The sequence below is a fragment of the Canis lupus genome, chromosome 1, assembly GCF_011100685.1.
Source record: "Canis lupus familiaris isolate Mischka breed German Shepherd chromosome 1, alternate assembly UU_Cfam_GSD_1.0, whole genome shotgun sequence".
Classification (NCBI taxonomy): domain Eukaryota; kingdom Metazoa; phylum Chordata; class Mammalia; order Carnivora; family Canidae; genus Canis; species Canis lupus.
Genome location: NC_049222.1, coordinates 120,530,046 through 120,553,427, shown reverse-complemented (window position 1 = coordinate 120,553,427; position 23,382 = coordinate 120,530,046). Strand labels below are relative to the sequence as shown.

At 56.1% G+C, this 23,382-nt stretch overlaps 1 long non-coding RNA gene across 1 annotated transcript in view; it reads right to left on the bottom strand.

The window, feature by feature from the left end:
* Window positions 1-323: 323 nt before the first annotated feature.
* The window catches only part of LOC106559967, a 127,363-nt gene continuing 104,304 nt past the window's right edge, over window positions 324-23,382 (bottom strand). The window contains exons 4-5 of the long non-coding RNA XR_005354806.1: window positions 8,622-8,829; window positions 324-540 (exon numbers count right to left, since the gene is read on the bottom strand). This is a non-coding gene — a long non-coding RNA (uncharacterized LOC106559967). The remainder of the gene's footprint in view (window positions 541-8,621; window positions 8,830-23,382) is intronic.

Genomic DNA, 23,382 nt, shown 5'->3' with positions numbered 1-23,382 from the left:
CAAGCAAGCATCCCCGAGGGGATAAAACACACAGGAGGAGGCAGGCTGCCCTGTGGCCGCTCGGGGCATTCCAGGTAAGATGCACCTACCCTGGGACTTACTCCCTCCGACCCAAATGGAACGAGTCCAGATCCCGGCCAAGAGGACCGGGGTTCACCGTGTGCGTTTATCATCATGGTTTGGTTGTTATGCCCTGATTGTTTTCCTCTGCCTCGTCCTGGAGTGGATAATGGTTTGGAGATACAGGGTTTTTTTTTTTTAAGATTTTATTTATTTATTCATGAAAGATGCACAGAGAGAGGCAGAGACAGAGGCAGAGGGAGGAGAAGCAGGCTCCATGCGGGGAGCCCAATGCAGGACTCGATCCTGGGACCCCGGGGTCACGCCCTGGGCTGAAGGCAGGTGCTCAACCACTGAGCCCCCCAGGCGGCCCTGGAGATACATTTTGAATGTCAAAGTCCGGATTTCCCTGGTGTCCTCATGACCCACTAGGATCCTAGTACATTGACTGTCCTCTTCCTCAGGGTTGGTGTTTCTGTTCTAAAAATAACAGACAGAAAAAAAATAATAATAAAATAAAATTAAAATAACAGACGGGTTTTGCCGCAAATTCAAAGACTATGGGAGGGAACGAAATAACAAAGGTAATAATTCTACAAGCACCCTCCCAGGCCACTCGCGGAAGACACCCAGGGCTGAGGAGCCAGCGTGCATCCCTTGGGACCTTTCCCTACACCCCAGCCTGCGCCCAGAGGGTGTCACGGGGGCTGAGGCCGGCACATACAGGAAGACGAGAGAGTTGAGAGGAAGGAGCCTCCCCTCCTCCTCTCCACCTGTGAGGAAGCCCCGCTCCCACCCTCCCCTGCCAGGCGTCCCCTGAGAAACAGCAGGCCTGAGCCTGGACGCTGCAGGGGGTGGGGGTGGGGGGAGGCGCAGATGCAGTGTCTATAGGATGTCTGCGGATCCTGGGGGAGAGCTGGGACGCACGGGGGGGGGGGGGGGGGGGGGTAGTTAGCACCGGTATCCTGCGTGGCCCCTTCCTTTATTCTACGGGGATAGGAATGGATGAAGCAGAAATTCAGCAGCTCACAAAAATCCAGTGAGATTTTCAATGAGCAACGTGGACGACTGCCTTAAGCATTTGGGGGTGCAGGGGAGAGGGGGGCAACCGGTGCCCAGCATAGCCGCCACCCTGCTTCCAAACAGACAGCTGTAAGCTCCGCAAAGAGGGTCAAGCCTTGGGCGGAGCCCACGTAGCTCAGGTGCACGGTCTCGGGGTTCACACGGTTTAGCAAATAAAAGTTCAGGGATGCCTGGTGAAATTTCAATTTCAGATCAACAACAAATAAGTTCTCAGCATAGATAGGTCCCAAAGACGCACGGCACGCACTCATATATTTAAAGGACTGTTGGCAAATGCGAAAGTACCGTTAGTAAATACTAAAATATGCGGAAGGCGGGAGGGAAACATTCAGTGTTAGGAGGTCCCACGGGTGTCTGAAACACAAAAGGATGCGTTACCTGAAATTCAGATTTAACTGGATGCCCCAGAATTCATCCGGCGACCCCATCTACGGTGTTTCTGCGAAAGTGCTCTGCACAGAAGCCGGGCGTGACCAGGGAGAGAAGAGTAACCCGGGCCCTGCACTCAGGACCCCCACACGCAGGGGCCCCCCAGCGTCCTCCATCCGGCTCCCCTCACCCTCTGCTGCCCCCTGAGCTCACAGCCCAAATCACTGGAGTCGAGGAGGGTCCACATCTACATCAGAAGCTGGGGGTGTTCTCGGGCTGGATACCAAGGCCGGGTCGGGGGCCCCTTGCAAATCCCTTCCTGCTCCCAGAGCTTAGGACCTCAGCACCTCAGCACGGCCTGGCTGGGGCTTTTTCTAGAAGATGGTGCAAGTTTGGGGAGCCCTCCTCTCCCACCTGGCCTGGCGGCAATCCCGGAACAGAACAACATAATGCACTCGGTGGGGTGGGGGGGAGCCAGCCCTGCTTCCTTTTTCAAATCAATTATGGCCAGACTGACTCATCTTCTCCATAGACCAGAGAGTCTCGCATCTTGTTGCCTCTTAATCATATGGAAACCTAAATATAGACATGTCTGCAGAAGGACAAGCCTGGGGAACAGTCCTCGCTCTCCCCAGGGAAAGCCTGAGCCTCACTCTTCGCCTCTGAATTGGGAGCACGGGGCTGCCAGCAAGAGGAGGTTCGGGACTGGCCCCTGGGGGACAGGCCGGGCACCCATCGGAGCCACGGCAGTAGCTCACTCGGGGCCCGGGGTCCCACACACACCGCTCGGTCCCGTCAGGGCAGATCTCCAGCTCCCACCGCGACACGACAGGGCCGGAGTGGCTGCACCATGGCAGCGTGTCACTGGCACCTGCCCTTGGGGATGAGCCCCACGCTGCAGGGCCCCAGGGGAGCTTCCCCCAGCCCAGCACCCGGGAGCCCCCGGGCCCTGCACCTACTGTTCTCCCACGATCTCCGCAGTGGTGCCTGGGAAACAGCTCCAAAGACACCCTGTGCTGGGGAACAGCTCAGGACCCCCCAGGAGGGGTGGCTGGGCCCCAGGGCCCTGAAAGCCCAGGGTCAAGAGCAAACAGCTATGTGGCTGAGAAACAGAGGGTGGAGGAGGGGGAGACGGGCATCGACAGCGCCGGAAAAGCCCCCAAGTGTCCACGGGAAACATCTGCAGGACGGACCAAAGTCCCACAAGGTGACCCACTAAGTGCCTTTGCAAAGCACACCCCACAAGTTACGGGGTGAGAACAGTGGGACCAGGGCAAGGCAGCAGGGCCCCGCAGGCCCCAGAGCTAGGTGAGCGGGGGCAGGACGACGGCCACCCCCCTCCGTCTCCCTGTCACCCTGTCACACACTCAACTCAGGACCCTCGACCACAGGCCCAAACCTAGCAGCTCCCGGCCCCTAACGCGGCCCACGGTCTTATCTCATTTGCACAGTGGTTTGAGAACATTTGAAATCATTGCCAATATTTAGAACAATCAGGAAATTTCACAGGAAAAATCCAGATCTCTAGTTTCTCTGCAAAAAAAAAAAAAATAATAAAATAATAATAATAATAATAATAATAAAATAAATAAAATAGATAGATAGATAGATAGATAGATAGATAAATAAATAAATAAATAAATAAATAAATAAATAAGAAAATAAAAAAATAAAAAAACAAACAGAGGATCCTCTGCATCCATCCAGCTGTTAGAGGAGCCAAGGAAGAGCCACCGACTCAGAGAGGGCACACGCTTGCCGGTGGGCTGTGGTCCCCAAACTGCCTCGGGTGTGATGCCTGCCCTGAGGGGCACCAGGGAGGCCCTGACCTTGGTCCCCAGGACCACGGCAGGAGCACAGGCAACTTCTGCCCTCCGTCAGAAGAACCGTCGTGCTAAACCATAATCCCAGGTTAGCTTCCCCTTTAGGTCCCCTGTGACCTGAGGTTTACCACCTACGGCCCTGCCGGCAGCGTCAGTTAATAAGACAAGCGACTCCAGAGTCTTGGAAAAACCATCTAGGAAATAACTGAAGCAAGAGAAACACTTTAGACAAAACTGGAACAAAGTTCCGCCCGAGGCCCAAGGTCACAGGGAGCTACACGCCCATTTCACAGACTGTGTAAACTGAGGCCACGGGCCCATTTCCCCCTGACTGTTTCTCGAAACTTCCCGGATAGATGGCCCACCAGCGGGGGTGGAGGGGAGGAAAGTTTCATCACTGGGTTAAGTGCTGAAGGGGGGAAAAAGAAAGTTCTGATTGGCTGATTCAGGAATTGGGATTCTGGGCAGAGCTTTACAAAAGGATAATGTATCTTTAAGCCTAGGTGCCCTTCAGGGAATGTATTGGATAAATGTCTTCTGAAAAGCCTGTAAATATTCCATTCCCTCACTGTCATTACTACCATGAAATGATAATGAAGCATGAAAGAAATATAATTCCATATTCAGATGACAGCATTAGCCTCCATAAGCAAACTGAAATATTTATTAGTAAAATGTTCAGTATCTACGCCTGTAATCTAAAAAAAGGACAAAAATGTTTTATAATAAAAAAGAGATTGAATGCAGAGGTAAAATCTGGTTGGCTGATTTTATTGCTTATTATTAAATCCTGGCAAAACAATTATTTTTTTCTTTTCATTAGTAAGACACCCAAATTAAAACTATGCCCTCCGGCTGCAAGGTTTACAGTAGTGATTAAAAACAAGGGATTGTGATGCATGGGGCTTTTGACAATGGCATAATCAAATTCATTCATATTGTTCAATCTTTCACTGACAAATATTTTTACAGTGAAATACACCAAACAAAGAATCACATACAACAACTATCAATACAGAGAAATTAGGAAACCTTGTTATTATTTAAAGAGCGAAGTGATACAACGTTGCCATAATCTCGAATACAAACATTATAGTGTAGTTAATTAGGGTAATTATTGCCTAAATTGTGCTTAATTGTCTTATAGTGAATAGGATGTGTGAATGAAGCTTTTTGAGCCTTTTACAACACATAAGTGCCGCCAAACTATTTCGTTATAATTTAGTAAGTTTTGATAGCATTTCCTACAGGTCAGGAAATACGTCGCAATACAAGCTAAGAGATAAACACGAGCCATAGGCCTTGACCTCTGTTTCACCTTATTGAAAAAGAGGCGGCAGAGAATCATTTAGCAAACCAGCGTCAAAGAGCGCGCCCGGAACCCGGAGCACATTCCTTTAAGGAAAGGGGAGCGAGGAGGAAAAAAAAAAAAAAAAAAAGAAAAAGAAAAAAGAAAAAAAAAAAAAAAACCCAGGGTCTTTGAAGTGAATGAAAAATTAGAAATTCAAGTGACCACGATCAATTCTGAAACACTGCACAAAATTAATTACAGTTTTGCATCAGAAGCAAGAATGTAGATTTCAGACAGTCGGTGTCATTTATCTCAAGCTACACAATATACAAGGCGATTAAAAAGCCAAATCTGTCCCCACCTCCCAAGTCTGAGGCCTCTCAGAGGCTGTGAAGTACAAATGATTAACTCCAAATTATGCAAGGGATTGTGCGGACGCTCCGGCTTGAATGGAGTGTGTGGCAAGTCACAGAAGCTGGAGAGGGATAGATTTGCGGCTCTTTATCAAAATCCAGTCTGGCCACCACGGACGGAATCCAGATAAATTGCGCAGGGATCTGACGGTGGCTGCAGAAAGCTGGCTCTGCAAAATCCAAATCTCTAATTTCTATGTGTTTTTAATTGCTTGCCTTAAATTTGCATTTTTTTTTTTTTTAATTTTTTTTTTATTTATTTATGATAGTCACAGAGAGAGAGAGAGAGGCAGAGACACAGGCAGAGGGAGAAGCAGGCTCCATGCACCGGGAGCCTGATGTGGGATTCGATCCCGGGTCTCCAGGATCGCGCCCTGGGCCAAAGGCAGGCGCCAAACCGCTGCGCCACCCAGGGATCCCTTAAATTTGCATTTTTATACAATTGGTGTAAAGGATTTATTCGGGTCTCTAGGCCGCTCCGACCAGATTGCCTCCCGTTTCACGTGGACTTGCGGAACCCCGTCTCGGGAAGGCGGGGGTGGAGATTTGGCTTTTGCAATCACCTTGCACGGGGGGGGGGGGGGGGGGGGGGGGAAGCTCAGCGTCCAAAGGGAGGTCCCCCGCCTTCCCTGGCCCTGGTGCTCAGGACCAGCCCGAGGGGCCGTCGGAGTCCAGGTGGCCCACAGACTCCCAGAGCCTTTGTCCCCAGGAGCAGCTCTGGGAGCAAACACCCCAGAAGGAAACCCAGCCGCCCCCTCCCCACCCGCCCTCCTCCGGGGCCCCACACTCATTAGCCCCCCTTTGGAAAAGGCAGGACGTGCATGTGTTCAAAATACATCTTATTCTGTTGTCAAAACTAAGTCAGTATTAGAAAGGCTGACAGATTTTTCCCGACTCCAAGAAACCACACATGGTGTGTCACACACACACACACACACACACACGCACACGCGCACAAGCTGGGTGCCTGCTTCGTTTAACCCTGCATTTGTAACCGACTTATTAACACTAGAGATTGCCAAGTGAGAAACTGTCGTTTTAAGATCTGCAAATTTGAGCCTCACCTACTGAACTCTTGGGTTCCGAGCAATTGGCTCGAGGTCCCGGTGATGCCCCGGCTGCCCTCCAGCAGCTCGGCCTCACCGAGCCGGGCCTGACTTGGGCCAGGTCCTCACCGGCCTACCCCCCCAGCCCTCCTCCTGCTCCCCCAGCCCTCCCCCTGGAGGTTTCTCAAACACATCTGGAGATGTCGGCTTCTCCGGAAGCTTCTCCTCTCCCCAGTCTCGTCTGAGCAAGTCTGTTTCTCCCAATGGTCTCGGGTGCAAATGAGTGCTGGGCCCGGGAAGGTCGCAGAAGCAGAAAGACTGCTTAGGGAAAGACACCACCTCCTGCTCCCCCTTTGGGGAGGGACATGGAAACGGACTGTCCCTCCCTTCCTGTGGGAAAACGCGACCAACGCGAGGTCAGCATACACAGCAACTGACTCGGTTCCCCCATGTCAGGGGCGTTAGGGGGTGGTGGGGACTGTGGCTAACTTTAAACACCTGATCCCTTTGAAGGGGGCAGCTGTACGTCTGTTCAAGTAGACAGTACTGCAAAGAAAAGCGGCCCCATGTGGCCAGATAGTCTGACTTTTTATTATTATTATTCATGAGAGACACAGAGAGAGAGAGAGAGACAGGCAGAGGGAGAAGCAGGCCCCATGCAGGGAGCTCGACGTGGGACTCGATCCCAGGACCTCGGGGTCACGCCCTGAGCCGAAGGCAGACGCTCAACCGCTGAGCCACCCAGGGGCCACCAAGTCGTCTAAATTTTTGATGAAAGCTGGAAATCTGGATCGTTTCTGAGAATATCTCCCTTTTTTAAATGTTGATTCTCATTTTTAAAGTAAACAAGTGAACCTCTCTGCTGGCGAGACAAAAAAAAACACTCGCGGTGGCCAAATCCAGCCCAGCGCCCCCAGCTTGCGACTTCAAGCCCACACGCAGGATGGGTGTAAGCATTTTCATCACTGCACGGGTGTAAAGCACACATCTGAGGGCTCCAAAGGGCAGACCACCCCCTCGCCCCCTGACAGTCAGAGGGACACTAGACCAGGAGAGCCCGAATTCCTCCCTCCCTTGCACCGGCCACACCGCCCCCCTCCCCCCCCCCGCAGCCCAACAGAGTGACCTCGAGTGCTCATGACCTAGGAGGGTGGGCTTTGGCCCAGCTCAGGATCTAATCCCACACTGCTTGCAGGTTCTAGAACCACCTTCCTTTTGTCCTAATCCGACTTAAGGAGAAGTTAGATACGCTCCTAAAAGCTGTGAGTCTAAGATTTGCACTCAAGTGTGCAGGCCGTGACCACCCCCGTGCCGTGCTGCTCCGGGTGGGCACGACTCCATCGCGTGCAAGCCCGCCCTCCACACCTGCTCCTGCCAGCCGGCCGGGCCTCACTCCCTCCCCAGACGGACTCGCCCGCTGCCCGCAGCAGCTCAGCGGCGTGTATTAGAGAGAAAGATGTGCTCAGCAACTGTGGGGTGCCCTCAAGCCGCCTCCTGCTGGTGCCCATCAGGAACCCTTCCAGAGGGAGTAGGGGCAGCGGGCGGGTGCCGAGCCGGGTCCTCAACCAAATGTCTCCCCAAAGCGACAGATAACTCACTGCTGATTGGGAGCCGTGCAAACACTCAGCTCCCACGCCCTGGCTGCTCCCCGTCCGGGCTCTCCCGACCCCCCCAGGTGGCCACGACAGCAGTCACCAGAACCCCTGAGTCTCTGAATGGCCCCTGTTCACGCCCCGAACCAGTGACGCTCCACCCTGGGCTGAGGACCTGAGGCCTGAATGTGGAACCAACAGCACACAGTCGCCGTAGCGCCTTGGGCAAGTCACGGGAGCTCGGGGCTACCGTTGGCAAGCTAGAAAGAAAGTTTACACCACCTGCCTGACAGGTGCTGGAGAATTCGGTCTGCTGTTCATTGATGTCCAATAACCATATAAATACCAAGGATGAGTCCTTTCTCTTTTGAGGCTTATGCAGCCCTTTGGACGGTGCACGGAGACTGGGGTCAGCAGCCTTGAGGCACAAACCTCCCGTCTCAGGACAACACAAGGCCCTTTTGCAGTGAAATTGGTCACCTGGGCGGGGGGGGGGCGGGGTGGGTAGTGCAGTCGGCTAAGCGTCCAGCTCTTGGTTTCGGCTCAGGTTGTGCTCTCGAGGTCCTGAGATCAAGTTCCACGTCGGGCTCCACGCTCAACGTGGAGCCTGCTTAAGATTCTCTCCCCCTTGGGGCACCTGGGGGGCTCAGTCGGTGAAGCATCTGCCTTCAGCTCAGCTCATGATCCCGGAGGTCCTGGGATGCAGCCCTCACGTCAGGCGCCCTGCTCAGCGGGGCGTCTGCTTCTCCCTCTGCCTCTGCCTCGTCCCCCTGCTCATGCTCGCTCACTCTCTCTTTCTCAAATGAATAAATAAAATCTTAAAAAAAAACAAAAGAAAAGATTCTCCCTCTGTCCCTCCTAAATAAATAAATCTTTTTTAAAAAATAAAATCAATGAAAAATTTAAGAATAATAGCAATAATTAAAAAAAAGAAAGAAACTCACTCTGCAGGAGTCTCAAGATGCATTTCGTAGGCCCCGGTGGCGGAGGGGGAGGAGGAACCTGAGAAAATTCGAATGGCTGGTTCCTCCCCTCAGAAGCTTGTGGTCTTTGCAGTGTGGGGACGGCAGGGGGGATGCAGGGCCGCGAAGTCCAGGCACCCGCAAGGCTAGGCTCCCGGGCGAGGGCAGCGGGCCCTTCCTGCCCCAGCTCCTGGGAAAGAAACCCCAAAAGGAGGAGCTATTACTTTAGATGCTTCTGTCCTTTGAAGCTCCTGAAAATAAACCCACGACGAGGCAGGGAGAGGCCCGGGCGCAGGCCGCTTCCAGCCCTGCCTCCCCAGGTGGCTGCGTGCAGAAGGGACCCCAGTGGCTTCGGGCTCCACGGCCCCAGGGCTGTTGCGCCCACCAAACGAGATGACATCTGAGGAAGGGCCTTGCAGACGATCACAGCCTTACCAACTATTCTGGTTTTGTCCTCATCTAGGGGATTATATCCTATAAAGCTCAGAGCACCAGAGAGAAAACAGAAGGAAGGGTTGGCTTTGGGAATCTATGAATCAGAGAGCTCAGGGTTTAACAACTTAAGAAATCGTTTTTTATGATATCACAAGTTTGGGTGAGTTCAGGCAATATTTATCTACAGCATTTTTTTCACTCTGCATCATGGTTTAAGCTGCAAGAATTCACCATGTGAAATTAACAGAATGTCTGTCTTGCTGTGGATCCCACAAAATTGGAACCATCCGCATCCACGTTAATACCTCCAAACTACCACCCCTGACAGGCCAGGATGCTGCGAGCAAAGTCGAATATAAGCAAATTCTCCTTCAGGCAGGAAAAGACAATCTCTCTCCCCCGCTGCAGAAGAGAGCGGCACCCGGTTCGCCCTCTCGAGCGATAGTAGATTCAGAATCAGGGGGTGTGGGGCATCTGGGGGGCTCAGCGGTTGAGCATCTGCCTTGGGCCCGGGGCATGACCCTGGGGTCCCAGGATCGAGTCCCGTGTTGGGCTCCCTGCATGGAGCCTGCTTCTCCCTCTGCCTGTGTCTCTGCCTCTCTCTCTCTCTCTCTCTCTCTCTCTCTCTCTCTATCTCTCTCTCTCTCTGTGTCTCTCATGAATAAATACATAAAATCTTAAAAAAATAAAAAAAAGAATCAGGGTGTGGCCCTACAATGAGGACCCGAAGGATCAGAGAGGTGGAGTGATTTACAGGAAGTCTCACAGCAAGTTAGTGGCCAACCTGAGCCCAGAGTGCCCATCGAGGGCTTAGCCTCTGCTCCCCGCGGTGGAAGAGCCTCTCTACGCGACCTCGGACGAGGGACAGGTCAGCCGTCCTCAGGCCGGAGGGCAGTCCCCTGCCCGATGGCCCCCCCGGGCTCCCCGTGAGTTGGGCGTGTTGGAGGAACCCACACTCAGAGGCCCGCCGAGCCTGGGCTACAAGGGGACGCTCAAGCAGAAAGTTCTCAAGGCCTTCGGGAAACATGGGGGAAGCAAACCCCAACTTACAGGAGGCTGTGCCCCAGCATAGCTGTTTTAGAGGGTGCCTGTGCGGTCATTTCTGAAAAACTCCAGAAGAAGGAAGACCCCACTGAAATTAGAAAGGGATGCTCAGAGATCAAGTCCGCAGGGTGTTTTTATGGGCCCGTCCTTGGCAATGCACCTTAGGGAGCCTCTCGAAATGACAATGCAAATAGGGTGATTTTCATTTCAAATTAGCTATTGGAGCCCTCACAACCCGAGGCTTAGTCTTCTAGGAGGACGTGTGTTGCCAGAAGCAATGCATCATGTTGTTCAAGAAGAGCCAAATCAGTTTCATTAGAAAAGGGAACGATCCAGGGGTCACAGTGGGCCACTCCTGATGATGAGTCAGGACTGAGAGGAAAAGTGGAAACAAGATCAGCCCTAGAGTCCAAGTCCCTGCTCAGCAACCAACCTTGGACAATCCTCTCTGCTGGTCTCCAGGTTTGGGGTTGGTTTTTTGTTTTTTTTTTTCTTAAGATTTTATTTATTTATTCATGAAAGACGCAGAGAGAGAGGCAGAGACACAGGCAGAGGGAGAAGGAGGCTCCATGCAGGGAGCCTGACATGGGACTTGATCCCAGGACCCCGGGATCACACCCTGGGCCAAAGGCAGATGCTCCACGGCTGAGCCACCAGGTGCCCCTAGGTCTCCAGTTTTTCAGCCATAAGACGGGACTTAAATAGTATCCCCGCCCCCCACCGTCCTCTCAAGGTTGGTTTGGGTGCTCGACAGATAAAACCCCGATGACAGCACTTGGAAAGCCTGAAGCAGCGCACGGGCATCAAGAGTTCCTGCTGACACGCTGGGCTTGGGGACCAGCAGAATTACAGCGCTGATCCCTCGTACTGTGATTTTTGACACTTATTTTCGGAAGAAACTTAAGAATATTCACAGTGTACAATGTTTCCCTGTGTTCCTTCTTTTATCCTTTAAAATAGGAACCATGTGAATCACTGTGGTTTCGACCATCAGAATAGCTACTACTGACAGCACAGAGCTGTCCCCCAGCCCACACGCGGAGAGAGGCAGCTTCTGCAGGTCAGCGCGAATCGCAGGGTCAGATCAGAGGACCGGCCACAGCACAAGTGGAGGAAGGGGAGGGCCGGTAGGCACCGTCTGGTCCGCCGCCCTCTCGGGCGCTGCTAGAGGAGAGCGCACCCGGGGGAGATGCGGGGCGTCCCTGCTGACGGCCCGACAATCCCCAGACATGCAGGCGAGGCCCCCCTAGACCGTGAGCTGCCTGGAGCCCTCCAGCTCCCTGCACGCGTGAGAGCAAGCACAGCAGAAACCGCCGGGCCAGCCTGGGAACCTCCAGAATGGCGGTTTCTTTAAGGCACAGGTTCGAGCTTGTTTGTTACGCAGCAGCAGCTGAGACACCAATCGAGCAGCCTCATCGTGCAGATGAAGACACGGGGCCGGAAAGCCTTCCCCTGCTCCCCTGAGCAGCCTCAGCCCCTCTCGCCCTCCCCCCTTCCAAATGCAAACCTTGCCATGTCTCTTCCTCCTGGGGACCCTGCATGGCTCCTCGGCATCCCAGAATTGCCCAAACTCCTCCTCCCCTGGCAGCCCTGGGCCTGACCTTGCACCTCTGCCTTCCCAGATGAATTCTGCAGCAGGGGGCCCTGGGCACGGTCAGCGGTTCTCCAAGGATGGAGACCCCCATGCCCGGGGCTGATGGGAGCAAAGCTCCGGGAGACACCAAGGCCGTGGCCCCTACTCCGGGGTGGCCCCTGCCCTCTCCTCGGACTGAGATGCTGACCCTCCATGCCCCGCCCCCACCCCGCCCGGCTCCCCCTGCTCCCTGTGCTGTCACCCAGCCTCTGCTCGGTCACTGGAATTCAGTCCCCAGAGATCAGGGCCCCTTCCTCACCTTAGAACCACCCCACACAGCCTGGCGTGGGGTCTCGGGTTCCAGGAGCACTGGTGGGAGTCGGCTGTGGCTGCTGGTGATGATAACCCCACAGGTGTAACGCAGGGAGGGTGGGGAATGTGCAACGACATGGAAAGCACTGGGTTCAGGTCATGCTCCTTTGACTTGCTGCCCTGGGATCGAGGGGCAGGTTGCCTCCAAGCTCAGACTCCCCGTTTCCTCGTTTGCAAAAGGGAGCTGACGCATCTTGCCTGATCCCCGGGGACACCGGGAGAGCTGGAAGTAACAGCAGGCTCGTCTATACCACAGCTAGCCTGGCCAGCCACCACTTAGCGTGCTCACTACAGCCCTCCTCGACCCGCCCAGAGCCTCCTCCTCCGCTGTCGCTGGGCAGCTCGCAAGGCAGGTATCCAGGTGCCGCCTGCCCCCATCCTCTCCCTCCTGCCCTCTTCCAGCGGGGAAAGGCCACCCCAGCATCTCTGGGGAGGGGAAGCCACTGTTGCTCTCTGCTTCTTTGATTCGACCTCAGAAACCTGCAGGAGGCAGCCCCCAGAATGGAGGCATCTTCTCTTCCACTCCACCCCAAAACATTTTGGGAAAATGCCCTCCTCCCCGCCTTCCCCCACCCCCCAAGCAGGGATCTGGGGCAATCAGATCCAACCTGACCCATTGCATGGATCTAAGCAATCCTTAAAACCGCCTCTCGGGTCATCGGGAACGTGCATCACAACCCTTAAAAAAGGAAGGCCTACCCTAGACCCAGGAGGCCGATCCGGGCGGCACAGGTGATGACAACACTCCCTAGAAGGCGGAGGTTCGAGGCTGACGCCCCAGCCCCACCTGCACCGCGTTGCAGTACCGTCTCCCCAGCTTCACGTCCTAGCCCTGCCACCACGTGCTCGGCGGTGTCACAGGAACTGTGAGGCCCTGCCTCGGAAAAAAAAAAAAAATGGAAATGCAATTGTCCGGCCAATAAAAAGCATTCCTGTATGTAATCCCTGTAATAGATTTTTAAATTCTCGGCGCTGACACACTGTTATGTGTGCATGGTTATTATCTGTCCACTTCCAAACCTTAAGAGGTTAGATTGTTTAAAGATTTGTTAGCTATGAACTGCTCAAAGAAGGCAAAGTCTAAACTCCTGGCTAATTGAAAAATAGCATTTTATCAGATTCTCCTCTGATATTATATTGTAATGGTCGTACTTAGAGCACTCTCGATACTTCAATAAGTGGGGAAATTAAAAAAATAACATCTTCAGGGCTTTGCAGAAAATGTGGCTGTTACCAATTTATACTGCTTTTTTAACCATTATTTCCGTATATTTCCCACAATGCCTCGGATCCGAAGCAAACAGAAACTGAGTGATTACCCCAAAGTGTGCTAGATGAACTGGAAAAAGTCTATTCAAACAAAGCTCATTAGTTCTGATACCTCCAGGGCTATGACAAATTAAGCGCTGGTGAGTGTGCTTGCAGACAAAAGGATGATGGCAAAAAAACTAGGGCTGAGCTAGGCACTGTGTCAATAAATTCCCCTGAAAAAGGTAAAAATTACAATTGGAGCTAAAATGGAATCCCTTTAAGGAGCATGTACAAAATAGATCATCCCTTCTTTCTTAAGTACATCTGTGAGCCCGCCTGTGATGAATTATTGCAGCCTGCAAGTGGCCACTCCAGAGGCGCTGCCTGGCCAGGTGCACCTCCCAGGCGCTGGTTGCTCGGCGGCAGCGGGAGGCTCTGCCCACACTTGGCCGGGCCCCGAGCACAGCCGGGAAAGCCGGGCCAGACCCCCAAGCGGAGCCAGGGCGAGCGGAGCCAGGGTGCACGCTGTCAAAGCCGCAGGCCGGGGCTCGGCGTGCCCGCTGGGCTCCAGGCCAGCGCCCCCCGCCCCCCGCCGCCGGAGCCCCGTGGGTTGGTGCCACGGCCCTAAGGTTCCCCAGCCAGAAGGGGAGCGTGCAATACAACCATGGGCTTTTGCTCTCCTGGTCTGTGAGTCCATTTACATGAAGAACCTTGGAAAATTCTGAAAAGTGGATGTACTCGTGATGCATCGGGCACAAAGAGGCTTTAGAAATGATTTGCTGAGGAAATGGACGAGTGAGGGTAGAGCGTGGGACGGGGTGGGTCCAGGTGCCCAAGACCGTCGTTGGGTTTTCTGGAGGGTGTGGTGGCCACGCACGCCCAGACCGCGGAGGGCACCTCAGGGCGCACTCTGACCTCATTGGCGGGGTTTCTGCGCCACGGAGAATCACGGCCCCACCAACAAAGAGGGGAAAAGCCCCGGAGAGCACCTGGTCCCCAGGCCAAGAATTAGAGGAACAAGGGCCAAATCTGACCCACGGATTTTTTTTTTTTTTGGCCCCATACTGTGCTGTTCTTCTTTTATTTGAAATCTTTGCCACGTCAAGGTCAGAGATTTCTCCCCAATGTTCAAATTCCCAGCTTCGGGGATCCCTGGGCGGCTCAGCGGTTTGGCACCTGCCTTTGGCTCAGGGCATGATCCTGGAGTCCCGGGATCGAGTCCCACATTGGGCTCCCGGCGTGGAACCTGCTTCTCACTCCTCCTGTGTCTCTGCCTCTCTCTCTCTCTCTATGTCTATCATAAATAAATAAATAAATCTTTTAAAAACACACACACACAAATTCCCAGCTTCCCTGGAAAGTGGAAAGATCTGCCCCAACTAGGGCCCATACTGCCCCTTGGCACAGGAGGGGGTCAGGACGGGATTGCAGGTACCCCATTCGGGAGGGTGCTCGCTTGGGTTGACCGGCCCCTCCCGGCATGCTGCACCCAGATATTTTACCAACCTGGCCCCCCGGAGGCATCTGGGTCCACGGCCCCTGGTCTAGTCAATAGGAGACTCAGCAAAAATATGACCCAGGGACTGGGTCGAGGCTTCCGAGGCTCGAGGGGTGTGCTCAGGGCCGTCCAGGGTCAGATGCCGCACCTGGACGTCCTCAGTGTCCCACTCTCTGGAACCATCTGCCACTCCACACCGTCCCTCCTTTGTCTGGACTTCCACGCCTTGTTCCCATTTCTCTCGACGTCCTACCAGCCACCCACTGGGACAGGCTACGTAAGCACCAGCCTTTGCGGCACATGCAGCCACCTATGTGGACGCTGAGCCACCGAGGGCAGCAGGACTATAGAGACACCTCCATCTGCAGTGCTGGTGCACGGTACGTCCTCAGCAGAACCCCTGTGTCCCTTTCACCACCTGGCGTCACGGCATCCTCCGGGTTCTGGGCCTCAAATCTTGCTGGATGCATGTAGTGATGGAGCCCAAGCCCACTGCGAACACCAGTCTCTTCTTCGACCCTTGACGAATCACTCATCTCGAGACCCTCTTCTGATGCAACCCCCCCGCCCCCGACTGAGGGTTTCCTTAGGTCCACTGAGGCTACCAGGAGCAACACCTGCTGACCCCAGAAGGTTCACCCAGGCAGGAAGGCAGGGAAACTACTTCCCTCTTTGTGATCCTTCTGCTTCGTGCACATGCTGCTTACCCTTCCAGACCCAAACTCACAGAGGGAGATTGTTCTCGACCCGACGCGTGCTCTCACCTGCACACGCACTTGCTGCTGCTCTTGGCAGCCCTGCCGTAGCAGGACGTGGCTGCGGCTTGGAGGCATGTGCTCACAGGGCCCGAGGACCACGGGGGAAGCCAGGAGCAGGAGCCGTGGCCACCTGTGACAGTGATGCACCAGCACCATGAGGTCCGGGCCTCATACCCCCTGCCAGGGCGCAGAAAGCTCGCTGCAATCCCTATTCCGCTAAAAACGAGAGCACAGTGGAGTCATGTTTTTTACTTTTGTCTTTCAAAAGGCGAGCAATAGGTGGGAAGAAAGGAGGAGTGACGTGCAATCCAGGTGTTCCCATCACCTAGTCCAAGCCGGTCTAAGGAAGAGGAAAGAGAGCGGACAAGTGTGCAGAGCACGTGGCCCACGTGGGTGTGTGAGCTCTCCAACACCCTGCAGAGCTCCCGGCGCCACCCGCCAAGGACAACGGGACAGAGACAGGCCTGTGGGGCTGAGGCTGGGAGGTCCCCTCCGGCCACCCGGCCCCCCAGCTCCGAGGCCCCCAGCGGCGGCACGGAAAAGACCAGCAACGCTGCCCACGCCCCTGGGCAGGGGGTGCAGTCAGCCAGGAGACAAAGCCCGCAGAGCCCGAGGCCCCGCTGCAGGATGAGGCGCTCGCGGGTGCGGGCACGTCGCAGACCAGCGGGAACTGCTGGGCAGCAGCACTGAAGGCCGGGCCCACGCCCGCGTGCTGGCGCCCCTCCGCCCGGGCACGAGGCTCACGGGAGCTGATGCGGCCCGCACAATGTCTACGGAAACACGAAGTTGCAACATGTCCCGCCTCCTCGGGTACTGTGACTCGGTGGGCCAAGAGCTCGTCCCACCACCCACCGCTCCGTCCACCTTCACTCTCCTGCCACCGCCGAGGACGCTGAACGGCGTGTCTCCCAGGAGGTGACCCCGCGGCTGCCGGGGGAGTGCGTGGCCAGGACAGGGGGTGCCTTGAGGACAGGGCGGCAGCGGGGCACCCGCGGGAAGCAGGGAGAGCAGACTTTCCAGCTGCCCTACGGGTGAGGCAGACTCACCTGGCGGGGCTTCGGCCTGGGTGGTGGGCTGGTGCGCGGAGTCCCAGTGTCCCTTCCTCCCAGAAGGGCCAAGTCCACGTCCGCCCCGACCAGAGATCCCGGGGAGGACACCGGGCCTGCCGCCCCAGCAACCACTGTCTGGGGGCGCTCCCCTCGTGTCCCCCCAGTGCCACCGCAGGAGGACAAACCTGTCGCATGTGCGCTCTGCTGGGTGCAGCCCCGTGGGCCTCCCCAGAGCTGCTCCAGGCCGCAGGGAGGAGGAAGGCCCACGAACCACCCACTAGGGCCCCCCCTGTCCTTTTGTCCCCCCTCCAAGGCTCCCCCCAGCCCCTGGTCATCTCAGTGCGTCTTCCCTTTGGAGTTGCGGGCTCCCCTCTTCACCCCACCCCCCACCCCCCCGACAATCCCTTCCAGGCCCTCAAAACGGAAAAATCCCCCGAGAAGCTGACTGCAACCTTCCTAGCTTTCCTGCCTCTCCCGGGTGGCCTCACGTCCACACCTCCGTGAGAGCGGCCACCACATAGCCAAGTCCTGCCCAGCCTCCCACTCGCACCGGGCGGGGGGGGCACTCAGACTCAGGCATCCAGTTTCTCTACCTCCTCTCCCCACTCCCCCACGAGGCCCCTAGGACAGGTGAGAGCCAAGGTCAGCTGGACAGGAGGGGAGGCGCCTGTACCCGCAGCACCGTCAGCCTTCCTTGCGCACCTTGTCAGGGCGTTTTTGCAGCCTTCCCTTAACTTCTGCAGCATAGCCGCACCATTTCCACACAGGACCCTTAAAACCTTCATAGGGCTCGCTCAGGGAGAAAAGCCACTGCTCCCGGCCTGCAGCGTCCCACTCATCTCTCCCTTGTCACCCACCTGCTTAAATGCCACTCGCTCAGGGAAACCTGCCCTGGCCACCGGGACAGGTGAGTCTCCCTGCCATCCGTTCTCTTTCTTCGGGACGTTCATCACGATTCTGATCAATAAACATTCTGTGCGAGAATTGACCTAAGGTGTCCCTTCTCCCTTCAGGCTTCACAGCGGCAGTGAGCAGTAATCCCTAGTTTGCCTGGTGCCTGTATACCATAGGCACTCAATACATGCTTGCGTGAGACAGAGCCAGGCATGTGTATTCGCTCAAGCATTTATGTTGAAGCAATGTGAAAACTGGCCACATGCAAATTGGGATTTTTATTATATGTCCTTGTTTGTCTTGTACCAGGACCCCCTAGGCAGGCATCCAGCAGGCTCCACATAAGGGTTGGTATTTTCTAGAAAGACAGCCCCGCCCCTCCCCAAGGAATGCATTTAGCTCCTCCCCCTGACAGCCTCCATCCCCAGAGTAGAGCCCACCAGAGGCCAAACCTAATCCAATTTAAACCCTGGTCCTCGGAGCCCAGCACCAGCAACCCCCCACCCCCGAGCTTCAAAGATCCCGTGGGGTCCAGACAGTCGGCAGCGCGGCCCTGGAGCCCATCATGGGCCCCAGCGAGGCCACGGCGAGCCCCTCCTCAGAAGCTGCTTCCTTCTGTCTGCGCCTCCTGGACCCCTCGCACAGGTCATAGATGCTCGTCCTTGAGGCTTGTGCACAAAGGGATGAGCAAGAGCAACCACCCACGAGCCCTCCGGCCACCGGGCCACGCTGCTGTTGGCACTTTGGTTTGACCCCGCCACGCTCTCGTCGTCTGCGGCTCTTCACCGTCTCCTTCTCAGCAGGCTCCTGTGTGGGGGGTGCCTGGGGCTCAGTCCTCGGGCCTCATCCCCTCTCCAGCCACCCCCACCCCCCACACACACTCGAGGCCCCAGCTGTGTGCTGCGACGGCCCGCCTCGGCTCTGCCTCCCGCCCCAGCTGCAGGGACGGACCCCCACGGCCCAGCCGCCCCCCTTGGAGGCCCAGCCCGTCTCACACTCCGCCAACGCCCCTCCAGGCCTCCACGGGGGGACCCAGCCCTGCGCCGGCACCCTGCTCGCCTCACCTGAGTCCCCCACCCCTTCTGCTCTTGTCTTAATTCCCAGTTGCCACGTTCCCTTCACCAGGAGCCTTTGCATTAACCTTGACTTTGTACATACGGCGCTGAGATGTGACTTAGCCCGGTGACGCGGTTTGCTGGCACGGCCTTGAAGTCTGCACCTGAGATGAGGGCCTCCCTGGCCTGAGCCCGGGCTCCGAGCCCTCCCGCCTTGACCACCACCACGGGGCCCACCGGCAGCCTCGCCACCCACCTCCCGTCCCTAGACTCCCTGAGCCCTTGTGGTCTGGCCAGAAAACCCTCACCTCGGGGGGAGGGGGGCACCGCGAGAAGCTGCCAGGGGGGCGGCCCAGAAGTCGCAATGCAGCCACAAGGAGGAGACGCCACCCACGGGGTGAAGCGTGACCCGTGGGAAGCCGCGCGGGAGGGAGCCAGGCGCACAAGCTCCCTCTTCCCTCTCACCCACCGACGGCGCCGAGACAGGGTTTCTGCGCACAGCCCATCTGGAGAAGACCACCAGCCAAGCGCCGCCACCTGCTGAGCCACCTGCTGCGTCTCCTGGTCCAGCTCAGCGCGGCCTCCCTTCCCTCCCTGCCCCGCTCCCCTCGCCCCCACTCTCCCGGCCCACGGCTCGCCCCTCCCAAAGGCAGCGCCAGGCCTTCGAGCCCTGCCTCAGACTCTGTTTCCCAAAGAGTCTGGGCTGCGGCGCACGTCTGCTTCTGGATCTGTGTTTTGTTATCTCAAGCTGTTTTGCGGCTTCGAAAGGCATTTTAATACCTAATACAAGTTCTCCGCTCACGCTCTCCCCCACACACACCCCCAGCCAAATCTCCAAGCCTGTTGTCACTCATTTAATCACCCCAATGAACTTTCCCAAAAGTCAAATTCGGGGGGGTTGGGGGGGAAAGTCTACTTCTCAAATCATCTTCACATCTATCTTTTTCCCGAATCCCACACAAATATTTATTAACAGCTGGGATGTTGAAGCACAGTCCTGGGCTCCATGTGACTCCAAGGGAATGGACAAGAGTAGTTAACAACCTTTAAACAGGCCCCGGATCCCCCGTTTGCATGGAGCCAGATCCAGAAGCTCCACAGCCGAGAGGAGCGGCTGTGGGGACCCTCGATGGAAGCTGGAGCCCTGGTCCTCCCCCGGCCCCCAAGCCCCTCCTGCGTGCACCCAGCAGCCTGGAAGAGGAATGACCGCAGGGACAGGGAGCACCAGAGGGAGGGGGAATGTTGGAAGACGCTTCTCGAAGAGCAGATAAGCTTCAAGGAAAGGAGAAAGTAAAAAAATAAAAAAATAATAAAAATAAATTTTAAAAAAAATTTAAATTTAAAAAAAAAAAAGAAAAGGAGAAAGTAAAACATTGTCCCAAGAAGGAAAGACAACATCTGCGGAAGATTCCAAAAAACAACTGGAACTGGACTGCATGGAGGACCCTGAAGCATCCGCGCCCCAGTGGCAGGGGGAGCATACAGCAGGCACTCACAAGTGCGGGGCGACAGCTGGTGCTCAGCCCTGGCTCGCCCCTCCCATGAGTGCTTGCGTGTGTATCCCCCTGCCCCCCCACCGAGAATTTTGCTCTCGGCTTCCCCACGTGGCCTCGAGCAAGCCGAGCCCTCAGCTGGGCCCACACACTTTGTTCAGCGGCCTGTGTGTTCGGGCCAAAGGGCTCCAGGGAAATGGCCCCGCGCCGGGGCCGTGACGTCCCGCCCTTGTTTTTGCAGGGTTTTTAAATCATCTGCAAATGCTCCATTTTCATAAACTTCTCAAAACAAAATTTGCCTTGGAAGTAATACTTCTTCCCGTGGCAGTGGGCCGCGTGCTTTTTAAAAACTCTGCAAATGATGGGACGCCCCGGTGGCTCAGCGGTAGAGCGTCTGCCTTCGGCTCAGTTCATGATCCTGGGGTCACGAGATCGAGTCCTGCATCGGGGTCCCTGCATGGAGCCTGCTTCTCCCTCTGCCTGTGTCTCTGCCTCTCTGTGTGTGTGTCTCATGAATAAATAAACAAAATCTAAATAAATAAATAAATAAATAAATAAATAAATAAATAAATAAATAAATAAAATAATAAAATAAAATAAAATAAAATAAAATAAAATAAAATAAAATAAAATAAAATAAAAACTCTAAAAATGAAAATCAGTGCGCACGACCGTGACATGTCATCATCTGGGTCCTGGGCACCAGGGTCCCCGTGGGTGCCGCCTTCCAGACACGCAGGACACTTCTCCCCTGCTTGTGGGCAGCAGGCATGTCCTCCCTGCCTCCCTGGCTGTCATCACAGTCCATGCAACATCATGGATGCTTTTGTGAATGAATGAATGAATGAATGAATGAATGAATGAATGAATGAATGAATATGGACAACCGAGCAGACTCTGAGAACCGCTAGAGGGGGCACCGGCCTCTCCATCCAGCCGCAGGGCAAAGTGACGACACAGTAAAATTGCTCGGAAGACAGATGCCACCTTGCGAGGTCGTGGGTAGGCGGGCGAACGGAGGGACACAGGCTCTGGCAACAGGACTTCCAGAACCATCTAGAAGATCCTGATTTGGATGTTTCAGGGAGTTGGGAAGGTTGCAAAGCGTAGGGCTAAGCCTCTGGCTGTGCTTGTAGCCCGCACAGCGGTCTCGTGTAAGCGGAGCCACTGGCCACACGGCGTGGGCCCCGAAGGGGTCGGGGGAGGTCGGGGGAGCCCCAGGGGGAGAGTGGACTCCCTACGCGCTGCAGCGGCGGGAGGCAGGCCTCCAAAGACCTTCTTCCGAGCGTCCCCACGCTCTCCCCCCAAAAAAGGCTCAACAGCCAAACAGCGACGGAGCGCTTCCTGTGGGCCTGGCGCCGCAACAGTGAGCAGTGAGAGGAGCTCACGCTCCAACCGAAGGCCAAGCCTGCGGCCCACGAGTCCTTATAGCTCTCGTATGTATGCTGTGACGTGACGCAGCGACCCCAAGACCCACGGAAGCTGTGCCATCAGGAGTCCGAGACCCAGATGATGAAGGGCATTTTGCACACAAAGGGAACAGCAGATGCTAAGGCCCAACGGTAAGGAACCCAGAGGTCGGCGGCTCCCGGGCACCAGGGACAGTGACCTGGGGTAGAGTTCAGGCTGGCCCCGCACCACGGACGGCCTTGGGGGCTATGACGAGAAGCTAGGGGATTTTTTTTAAAGATTTTATTTATTTATTCATGAGAGACACAGAGAAAGAGAGGCAGAGACCCAGGCAGAGGGAGAAGCAGGCTCCCTGCAGGGAGCCCGATGTGGGATTCGAGCCTGGGACCCCGGGGTCACGCCCTGGGCCGAAGGCAGGCGCTATACCGCTGGGCCACCCGGGGGTTAGTTTAACACAATGGGGAACCGTTGGAAGGTTCCGGGCAGGAGCCAGTGAGACGGTGGCCGTCTGCAAGCCACGAGGAGGGCTCACAGCACGACCGCGTCATCTCAGCTTCCAGCCTCCGGAGCCGGCGTAAGCCACTCAGCCCGCGCGATCTGGTTACAGTGGCTCCAGCCCACGGAGACAGGGGTCGTCCCGCCGCGTCGCACTCTGCGCTGCCCTGCCTTCCTCTGAAGCACGGCCCCGGGCACCGGGGGCAGAGGGAAGTCAAACCGTAATAGAGCGTTAAACTCTGCAGAAGGCGACAGCCCTGGCGCACGGCCTGCACCCTGCAGAGGCGACCTCCTCACCCTGCCGGCTCCACGCCAGCTCGCGCGCGTTTCCTTATAATCCCCATCGACGCGGTCACAAAGGCTCCAAAGCTCCCACAAGCATCTTCTCCAAACAGAGAAAAGAGGAAGAAAATAAAACACTCGGGGATCCCCGAGGAAGCTAGCAGCCATCCCAGGTGCTCCGAACAAGCTCGGGCGGGGAGGCACCAAGACCGTCACGCCTGCAACTTTGCGTCCTCACATGATCCCGCCCGTGTGCAACATGCAGACCGCCGGGCTGTTGTTTGTGTCTCTTGACCCTCACCATCCACCAACAACCCTACCCGTGTGTGCAAAGAGCCTCAAAGGAGAAAGACAACACAACCGTGGAGCAAAGCCAGTGTGCCCCAGCGCAAGGCTCTGAAAGGCGGTCCTACCTCGGGCCGGCCCACAGTTCCGGGGTAACACCCTGGAATTCCCTCACCGTGCAGAGCTTCCCCATATCCCGCTACTCGGGTCTCGGATAACCTTGTCCCAGCTGGGCACGTGGGGAGGCCGCAAGATGCATAAAGAGGAACAGGTGGCCAGCTGTCCCCGAGGAGCGACACCTCATCTGTCTCCCCCCACCACCCCCGGCCCCAAGTCCTCGCCGGCTCCCGAGAGCAAGAACCTCAGGTGACCCGGCCACTGCCTTGCCTCCGAGGAGGGCAGCTGTGTGAGAGGGGCAGGGGGCAAGATGAAAACATGAGCAAGAAGGGACCCAAAAGAAGAAAGACCCGCCTGGGGCACAAGAGCAAGAAGGCCTCTCGGAGGCGACCGCTCGCATGCTGGCTCTTGAAGACCAAGCTGCGTCTCTGCAGGCAGAGAACTATCCTCTGTCCCTATTCGTGGCCCCGTTTCTTCCCTCACCGCCTGGACGGCTCCTGGGGTGCCCGACGGAGAGCAGCTGCGGCCTTCTGGATACTCGTCTCAGCACCCATGCTCGGAGGTACCCGGGCCAGGCTCGCTCCACCAGGCACACCCAGAGGGCCCGGGGCGCCCCGTCTACGTGTGAGACTGTGGTCCGTCCCTCTGCTGTCCCGGGAGGAGACACGGCTGAGAGAGAGAGGGAGTGGGGACTGCAGGCTGCCCCCCAGGCCGACCGAGGGAGAGGACAGC